This window comes from Rhagoletis pomonella, unplaced genomic scaffold, assembly GCF_013731165.1.
Source record: "Rhagoletis pomonella isolate Grant_MI unplaced genomic scaffold, Rhpom_1.0 Rhpom_scaffold_00003, whole genome shotgun sequence".
Classification (NCBI taxonomy): Eukaryota; Metazoa; Arthropoda; class Insecta; order Diptera; family Tephritidae; genus Rhagoletis; species Rhagoletis pomonella.
In genome coordinates, this window is record NW_023458557.1 from 36,157,567 (window position 1) to 36,167,548 (window position 9,982).

General features: G+C 34.7%; 1 protein-coding gene across 1 annotated transcript in view; it reads left to right on the plus strand.

Moving 5' to 3' along the window:
* LOC118735180 overlaps positions 1-9,982 on the plus strand; it is a 134,930-nt gene that overhangs the window by 23,095 nt on the left and 101,853 nt on the right. The gene's annotated exons all lie outside the window — the stretch shown is intronic.

Genomic DNA, 9,982 nt, shown 5'->3' on the forward strand with positions numbered 1-9,982 from the left:
AAAATAGCGAAAAAGGCAGGAAAAGGCACTAGGTATTGCAACAAGTAATTTTTAGCAAAAAGAAACGACTTCAACTCTCATATAAAAAAATATCTATATATATATCTCATGATCCACTGATCGGATCTTAACCAGATTAGCATGGGACCACCTCTGAGACACTACCTTTCCGATGCAAAAAGAATTATCGAAATCAGTTGACGTGGTCCAAAGTCATGCGGTAACATACATGCATCGGAAAGGTAGTGCCTCAGAGGTGGTCTTACACTAATCTGGTTAAGATCCGATCAGTAGATCATGAGATATATAAATATTTTTTTATTAGAGAGTTGAAGTCGGGTTTTTTTGCTAAAAATTACTTGTTGCAATACCTAGTGCCTTTTCCTGCCTTTTTCGCTACTTTATTTTGCCTTTTCCAGCCTAATTCGTTATTTTATTTTGCCTTTTTTATAGGTTTTTAGGTCCTAAAAATTCGTTCCCTGCTGATAACGCATCTATTGGTTTTCAAAAAGTCTTTACCCAATATACCGTCTGCAGGGATGTTAAACTCGTCATTAACCACATGTAACGTGTGTTTTATAAATAATCTGGTTAAGATCCGCTCAGCGGATCATGAGATATATATATATATTTTTTTTTTATATGAGAGTTGAAATCGGTTTTTTTTTGCTAAAAATTACTTGTATCCTTTCGAGTTTCTAGCTCATAAAACTTTAATCTGTATAGTTGTAGTAACATTGAACCACAAGATGCATTTTGAAGTTTTCGGGCAGCATTTTCATTCGATTTTCGCGAAGAAAAACCTTGAATGTACTAAATGTGCGCTTGACGCAAATTGATACAAGTGGAGCCCAATTTAAATATGGAACGTTTGAAACGTTCATATTATCAGGAAAAAGGGCGTTTTCCTCGCCCTTTACAATTTTATCCACACCCCTTATTGTCTGCAAGCCTACGTTAGCAGAGAAAACAGCTTTGAATTTTTCCAACACCAATTCGGCAAAAGGTCCCTGCGCTTCTATAAGCCGCATGGGTATGTGTATATTTTTTAATCTGAAAAAAAAAATTGTAAATGCTATAATCACTTTTTTAAAGGTAGAAAAGGCAAAAAAATGCAAATATCTTAAAAAAGGCAAAAAAAGGCAGCATCAAATGTATATATATGGAATCAGGGAAAGCTAAATCGTGGACATTCTTAATGGAATATACTCTATCTCTTTAGCAGAAAAAAAGGCAATTTCCATAAAATCCGTTCCCTGGTTATCAGCTATGCGATCAATTGCATCTCCTTCTGGGTAGGTAACAAAAACGTCGCGATTCCGATTCTTCACGGAACTGAAAGCGATACCTGCGTAATTCCAACCAGATGCGAAGGCTTTCGACTTTTTAATTTAGGAAGTCACCGGAACCACTTTTTGTGGAGTCATAAGAAATTGATACACCGTTATCACGGCAAGGTGCATAATTAGTACAAGTAACCCAATCGTCAAAGTCATAAATACCACAAGTGACATAAAATACGTAAAGAACTGTAACATCCGGACTGAAAAACTCGCTAATTTCTATGTTTATTCTATTAATAAGACAAGAAACGATGACAACCGGACAAAAGAACTGATTAAGACTTTGAAAAAACGAGTTCCTAGTTACGCTGAAAGCGAATTGCTCAACTTGTGCGTAGATTACGCAGATATATTTGCACTTCAGGACGGCAAAATGACATTAAACAACTTCTACGAACAAAAACTAAGATTGACAGACAACAACCCAGTTTACATTAAAAATTACCGTTTACCATTTTCCCAGCGTGAGGAAATCAACCGTCAAGTTAATAGGTCATTAAAAAAAATGAATTAATCGAAGAAAGTTACTCGAATTATAATAGCCCTTTAATTGTTGTTCCGAAAAAAGACACTAATGGTCAAAAAGCGTACCGCATGTGCGTCGATTTCCGTGCTGTTAATAAGAAACTGATTGCCGATAAGTTCCCTCTTGCGAGAATAGATGACATTTTAGACAATCTTGGCCGAGCGAAGTATTTTTCAACTTTAGACCTCTTTACAGGATTTCATCAAATCCCTTTGCATGTTGACTCTCGTTACGTAACATCCTTTAGCACCATACGAGGAGCATTTAGGTGGGAAGTATTACCGTTTGGTTTAAACGTAGCACCAAACTCATTCTCACGAATGATGACAATTGCTTGTTCCGGTATTCCGCCCAATGTGGCATTTCTTTACGTCGACTATATAATCGTAATTGGTTGTAGCGAGGCACACCACATAAAAAATCTATCAAAAGTTTTCAATACATGCAGAGCTTTCAACTTAAAACTCAACCCAAATAAATGCAAAATTCTCCGGCCAGAAGTTACATTTTTAGGCCATAAATGTTCAGCCAAAGGTCTGTTGCCAGATGACACCAAAATAGATGCAGTTAAAAAATATACAAAACCGACTGACAAAGACGCGGTTAGACGATTCGTCGCATTTGCTAATTATTACAGAGGGTTTATACCAAATTTTGCGTCTCTGTCAGCGCCTTTAAATCAATTAGGCAGGAAAAAAGTTGAGTTTATTTGGGACAGTGCGTGTGATAAAGCTTTTGAGTCGCTAAAATCAGCATTAATTTCACCAAAACTGCTACAATACCCCGACTTCACAAAACAATTTATTATTACTGTCGATGCCTCAAAAATTGGGTGCGATGCTATACTGAGCCAAGAGCAACAAGGGAGTGATTTACCTATTTGTTTCGCTACTAAAGCATTTAATAAAGCCGAACAGAAAAAACCAATTATAGAATTGGAACTTTTAGCCATCTATTTTGCAATCAAACAATTTCGACCATACGTTTACGGAACGTTTATTTATTCAATATGAAGCTAGCACGGATACGGCTTGAATCAGCTGAATACAATTTCACCATCGAGTATATTAAGGGTAAAGCAAACGTAGGTGCAGACGCACTTTCACGCATTCATTTTGATAATATCAGGGAACCGACGAAACACGTACTTGCAGTTAAAACCAGAGCTATGACGAAACAATGTTACGGTAAAGACCTACAAAACAAAGATTATACAGACAATTCAACTCAGACAGTAAAAGTTTACGACAAATTTGCATACAATTTTTCAAAAAAAGGCCCGCGTATTAGATCACTAATAGTTTATGATAATAATAACGGAATTTCAACTTTAAAAATTTATGCGCATATAAAACATAAAAAACTCGAGTTACTTAATGTTGAGACTGCTAACGAAATAATGAATTTGGAGGATTTATTTTCGAGGCTAGAACGAGAAGCCAGCAATCACAACATTAAAAGCATTGAATGGCCTAAGGATGATGTATTTTTTAAACATTTTTCTATTACAAACTTTAAAACCAGCGGAAATAAAATTTTAAAGTCTACAAATTATACTAACAGATACCGTAGAAACTATCACTGATGACGACAAAAAATTAAAACTAATGAGAATTTACCACGACGACCCGATCGCAGGCGGACACTGCGGAATGAAAAAATTGTACGCGAAAATTCTAACTAAATATTATTTGGAATTTGTCAAAAAACTGCGATGAATTTCTTTTGAATAAAGTCAAACCTAAAGTAAAAGAAAATTTGATTTTAACGCCAACCCCTATTAAACCATTTGATATATTAGTAATAGACACGATAGGACCTCTACCAGAATCCAAATATGGCAACAAGTTCGCTGTTACAATGATTTGTGATCTAACAAAATATCTGGTAACAGTAGCTATACCAGATAAATCTGCTAAAACCATTGCTTCTGCTATCTTTGAAACTTTTATATTAACTTATGGCATCATGAATTCAACTAAATCGGACTTAGGAACAGAATTTAAAAACGAAAATTTATCGGAGCTAACCAAACTTTTAAATATTAAGCACGATTTCTCAACAGCACTCCACCACGTAACTGTTGGCACCATAGAACGGAACCATAGAGCTTTCAATGAGTACTTGCGCGCATATATGAACGAAACATATGCTAACACGTATTTAAAATATTTTACTTTCTTACAGCACAGTTTTTATACCCGAGCGCACTTGTGCACAAGGGTATTATAACTTTGTTCACATAACGGTTGTTTGTAACAGGCAAAACGAATCGAGATAGATATAGACAAATGTATACATAAATGATCAGAATGAAAAGAGAAATCGATTAAGCGGTGACTGTCTGTCCGTCCGTCCGTCCGTCTGTGCACACGATAACTCGAGTAAAAATTGAGATATCTTAACGAAACTTGGTACGTGAACTTCTTTTGGGCGTGGGACGGATGGTATTGAAAATGGGCGAAATCGGATAATAACCACGCCTACCTCCCATATAACGGTAATTTTAACAAATACGAAAACTGCGATATTTTAGTAACTACTGAAGATAATTCACTCAAAATTGATACTTACAATGAGTTTCAGACGGAAAACATGAATATTATAAAGTTTTGGAAAATGGGCGTAGCCACGCCCACTTATGGTTACATGTGTATATCTTGGTAGCCGCAGCACCAATTTCTTCCAAACTTGGCACAGTTGTTGGCCTTAGTACAGCATACTAAATGGCTGAAAATTTTAAGAATCGGACAATAACCACGCCTACCTCCCGTATAACGGTAATTTTCAGAAAAACGAAAACTGCGATATTTTAGTAACTACTGAAGATAATTCACTCAAAATTGATATTTGCAATGAGTTTTAGACGAAAAATAAGAATATTACGAAATTTTGGCAAATGGGCGTAGCCACGCCCACTTATGGTTACATGTGTATATCTTGGTAACCGCTACACCAATTTCTTCCAAACTAGGCACAGTTGTTGGTCCTAGTACAGCATACCAACTGGCCGAAAATTTCTAAAATCGGACAATAACCACGCCCACATCCCATATAACGGTAATTTCGAGAAATACAAAATCTTCGATAAATCAGTAAATATTGTAGCTAATTTATTCAAAATTGATGATTGCAACAATTCTTTACCAAGAAATACGTTTATGACAAAATTTTGGAAAATGGGCGTAGTACCGCCCACTTGTGATCACATATATGTATCTCGCTAACCGTTCTAGCAATTTATACCAAGCTCGGTATGGTTATTGTGCTTGCCACATAAAAGCAAACCGTTGAAAATTGTTGAAATCGGACTAAAATTGAGGCCGCTTTTCATATAACGGTAAATTTCAGATATGCTTGAAATTTCAATATTTCGAAATTTAAGGACGCTAATTTACTTAAAATGTATACACCCCGGCTTATCATGTAGCGGTAGCTTTCGGAAAGGTGGAAAACATATATTTAATACTTGCGCCGGGTATTTAATGTTCGGCTCCGCCCGAACTTAGACTTTCTTACTTGTTGATAATAAATTTACCCCTTTGAATTACTTTTTGGCAAAAAGGCCATTTTACCACATGAATTGCAAAAGATTGAAATAGACCCAATCTATAACGTTGAAAATTATGCTAAGGAAGTAAAATATCGTATGCAAAAATCACATGCGTTAACAAAAGAGTTGATTAACAAACATAAAATGCAAAGAAAGCAAACTTACGACACGCATGCACGTCCTTTACTTGTAAACAAAAATGATATGGTTTTAGTTCAAAAGGAGCCCCGTGACAAACACAAAAGCATATACCAGGGCCCATACGTAGTGACGAAAGTAGACGGTGTGAACGTAACTATATTTGACAAAGACAAAAACAAATTAAGAACTGTTCACAAAAACAGAACCCAAAAAGTTACCTAAACGGCGAAATCTTATCAATTTTATAAATTTTCATTTCATTCAATTTTATATTACTAATTAAAGCTAAAATTTTAATACTTAAATCATAAATAAATCATATTGAATTAATTATCAAAATTTGCCCATTACTGTGCTCCAAATTCGAAAACATGAATATATGTAAATATAAATTAGTATTTGGAAGAAAACAACACAAATATTTTATGTACCCAAAAATTCCAATTTTCAAACATTTAAAAATACTTAATCTAAATTTAATGTATAAAACCAAAACTTAAAATATCATGTTTTCATATACTGTTAAAGTAGCCACTTGGCGTAAAGAAAAATCTGTGTATAAATATTCACACAACAAAAAAGTAAAATCTTGAATTTCAATAGTATTTTATCATTTCTACTAAATCGCTTATAAAAACCTTAGGCATAGTTAATTCACTATACGATATAAGCGTTAATCACCTAAAATAACATACATATGTATATATGTATTTGATTATTTTGTTACATACTGTAAATATATATATCTACTCTAAATTCGGCTTTTACTACTACTTCCTAAGCTATGGAGGTCCGCCTTACTACATTAATACTTGTTTAATTAGAAAATATGCTTACCCTAAACTCTAGTGTTTACACGATAATTAGGCAACTAATTACTTATTAATAAACTAATTTACTAATAAGAACTACATAATTGCATTTAGTATTCAATTAAATTTTTAGAAAAACTAAATTGTTCTGAACAAACGAATGTAAAAAGGGAAGGAAAATTCCCAACGCATTTAAAATTCGTTCCTTCAAAACAATTTAACCTGGATTTGCCAGGGACAAGAAGAATGTGGCAAACTTGATCAATTTGCCAAATTCTTCTTTTTCCAAAGGAGGGTGATGTAATGCGATCAAGCATACATTTTACCTTATATGAATTCGCCTTTTACTAATCTATTACAATAAAGAATTAAGAAGTTACGATATTGCAAAATGCAACCCTGCTGTATTGCGAAAGCAGCTAACGTTAAGTTAAAAACTGAAAAATAAATTGGCGTCATTCCATACGCGCCATTCAACTCGATCTGACGTTTTTTCATTGACACAGTTTTATTAAAAAAGAGTTTGGTCTCCCGGGCTTCGGGCAAGTACAGCCCCGGAAGAAAAACATATAACCTGCCCATACAACTTAGGCAGCTTCACCGTCCGACAACGCCGAATCTGCGAACAGCAGCGCTTGAGTGCACGCAGCAGCGGAGCGCTAGGGCTTCATCGAGTAGCAGCTACCAGCAGCGGAGCACCTATACAGCAGGCTAAGTGTGGTGTGTGGTAAGGCGCTTAAAGTTTATTTATAAACGTACTAGCCGGACACGGTTGCTCGAGGCTTCGCCACGCGTTGAATGTATGCATATGTATTAGGGATGTTAATTTTTCGGCTTTTTCCGATCCCGGGATTTTCGGGATGGCGTTGCCACAATCCCGGTATCCCGGGAGTAGTCCCGGGATTTAGATATTAATTACTTTTCAACAACTTGAATCGAAAAATTTGCTTCTATATTGTTTGAAATAAATAATAAATAAATGGGTTTGAAACCTTTTTTTTATTTAAAGTGGCGTTTTTATTTTTTCTCTCTGACCGCAGGATTTATTTTGAAGGGGTTTGTAATTTTGAAGATATGTTTAATTCCAAAAACTATTAAAAAAATTCAATGCAATGTAGAATAAAAATATGGGTAACAAATGGGATAGGAAATTTCTTTAGAATTAAAAAAATTTAAATTTCTTGATTTTAAAAGAACGAAATTCGAGGATGTTATCGTGTTTATATACAGTCAGTCAATAAAGTTAGGTACAGCAAATTTTTTACAATACGGGCAACTATTTTTTAAATATTTTAATTTTCACTGATTTTTTATAAAAATATGGTTGATTCTGTAACAAAAACCCCAAAAATCAGAGTTTCAAACCTTGTGCAAAATTAAAGAAAATTCTGCAAAATTTTATTCAAATATTGCACTTTTTTAGCGCATTCAATTTTAGTATTATAAAGTGCAAGTATGAGGAACCTAGGACTTACCATTGATTTTTGGGAAATTTTTTTGTTGAAGGTGTCGCAAATTTTTTCCATATAAAAAAATTATCAAACGTTATTTTATATGGAGAAGATGAGCGACACCTTCAACAAAAAAAAATTGCTAAAAATTAATGGTAAGTCCTAGCTACTTCAAATTCACACCTGCGTACTCAACTTTTTTCTAAACAGTGTGTATAAAAAGTGTAATATTTGAATGTAAATTTGCAGAATTTTATTTACTTTTGCATAAGGTGTGGAACTCTAATTTTTGGGTTTTTTGTTGTAGAATTAACCATATTTTTATAAAAAATTAGCGAAAAATATAATATTAAAAAAATAGTTATCCGTATTATAAAAAATTCGCTGCACCTAAACTTTATTGACTGACTGTAAGCCCTTAACATATAATTTTTTTCAAAAACAAATATTGCGAAATTTCAAGGATAAAATTTTAAAATGACATTTTCAATATTTACCAGCCCTTGTGCACTAGAAACTTGAATCTGTTTAAATTCTACAGGATTTCCTCATTAATTTTATACCCATACTTCTTCTCTAAGTACATTTCTCTGAATTTTTTAAATCTCTTTTGAATTACTGACGTCAGAGTGAAAAACTAAAAACGCAATTTTTTTTCTGGATATTTGTGTTTAAAATTTACTATCGCTCGGTGTTATGTATATGTATAATGAGCTAGACCAGGCTTTCCCAAAGTGGGTGACGCCTCACCCTGGGGTGCCGCGAGCGTATGCCTGGGGTGCCGCAAGTGGCTGGAGTATACTAGTGGTGCGGGCAATTCTTTAGACTTTCCATACACAACGCAAGCGGTTTGATCAAAGTTCAACATGGCGGAAAGAAAATCAAATATTTTGATTTTTATTAAAGTTACCTTCAGCGGCTCTTCAAACCCCATACACAACACAAACAGCTTGTAGCAAAGGGATATTTCGCTCTTGAATCAGAAAGTTTTCAGAAAAATGACCGAAAACGTACCCTTTTCACAACCACTTTCGGTACTTTTGTAGACCTAATCCGCGTTTCATCCACTTTTCTTCCCGTTTTCGGATTAATCTTTGGATTTTTTGCTGGCTGGGCTGTTCTCTTAACAAGTGCAGCAGCTTCGCGCACGTGTACATTTTACTTATTTGGAACTTAACAATCACACTGTCAAAGAGCGAATCGGCACGATTTTAGAGGCTATCTTCTCGTGTTACTGAGGTACCCATTCCCAATGCAAATCGAAGAAGAACGAAGAGAGACTTACGCAACTAGCGACTAAATTTTTAAAGCTATCGACAAATTTGTACAGAACAACGGTTTGAAATGGAGCAAGTGTGCGATTTCACTAGTAATTTCCATATAAAATTCTACAAATTAAAATCACTTATCACTTAAATTGCTTTCGTGAAATTGGCTGTAAAAATTATTTTCTTGTCGAATTTTGTTTGTTCATTGTCGAATTTTTTCCCAACATTGACTCTGAGGATGGCTTCAGCTGGATAACAAACCCGTTTTCATGTGGCCCGAAAAGTAAACCTACTAAGATGACTAATTAAGCTTTTGAAAACCTTCTGGACATCAGTGAAGACGGCACTTTGAATATTAAATACTTCGAGTTCTGGATGCAAGTGTACACTGCTGTTGGCATGATTGCATTAAAAATACTAGTGAATTTTAGGCCCTTATTATGAGTTGCATTCGATTTTCGATCTTCTCTGGTTATCGAAGATCGAACATCGAAAGTGAAATTATGAGCTATGCAACCGTGTTGAAATTTTCGTTGAGTATCGAATTTTCTGTCGAACAGAATTTTGGTTTCGATGGTGTAGCGAAGTGTTAGAAAGTTGTGAAAAATTTTTGATTTTGCATTCCTCTTTTTGCTTTATGACGGCTACTTTTAAACAATTTTTATTAATTTCATGCAGTTCTACGTCGTGAATATTAAACACAAGCTCGAAAGGCTGGTTTTACTTGTGAAAGAAAATCCCAATACTCAGTTGGCACGATCACTGAGAACAAAATCGTGAGCTGTTGATAGTTTTAAAATATTTTAAATAGATTTGGCTCACAAACGCCTCTTTAGACAGTTGTAACCCCAGCCTGTGGCACATGCAACAAAACACCCTAGCAACATC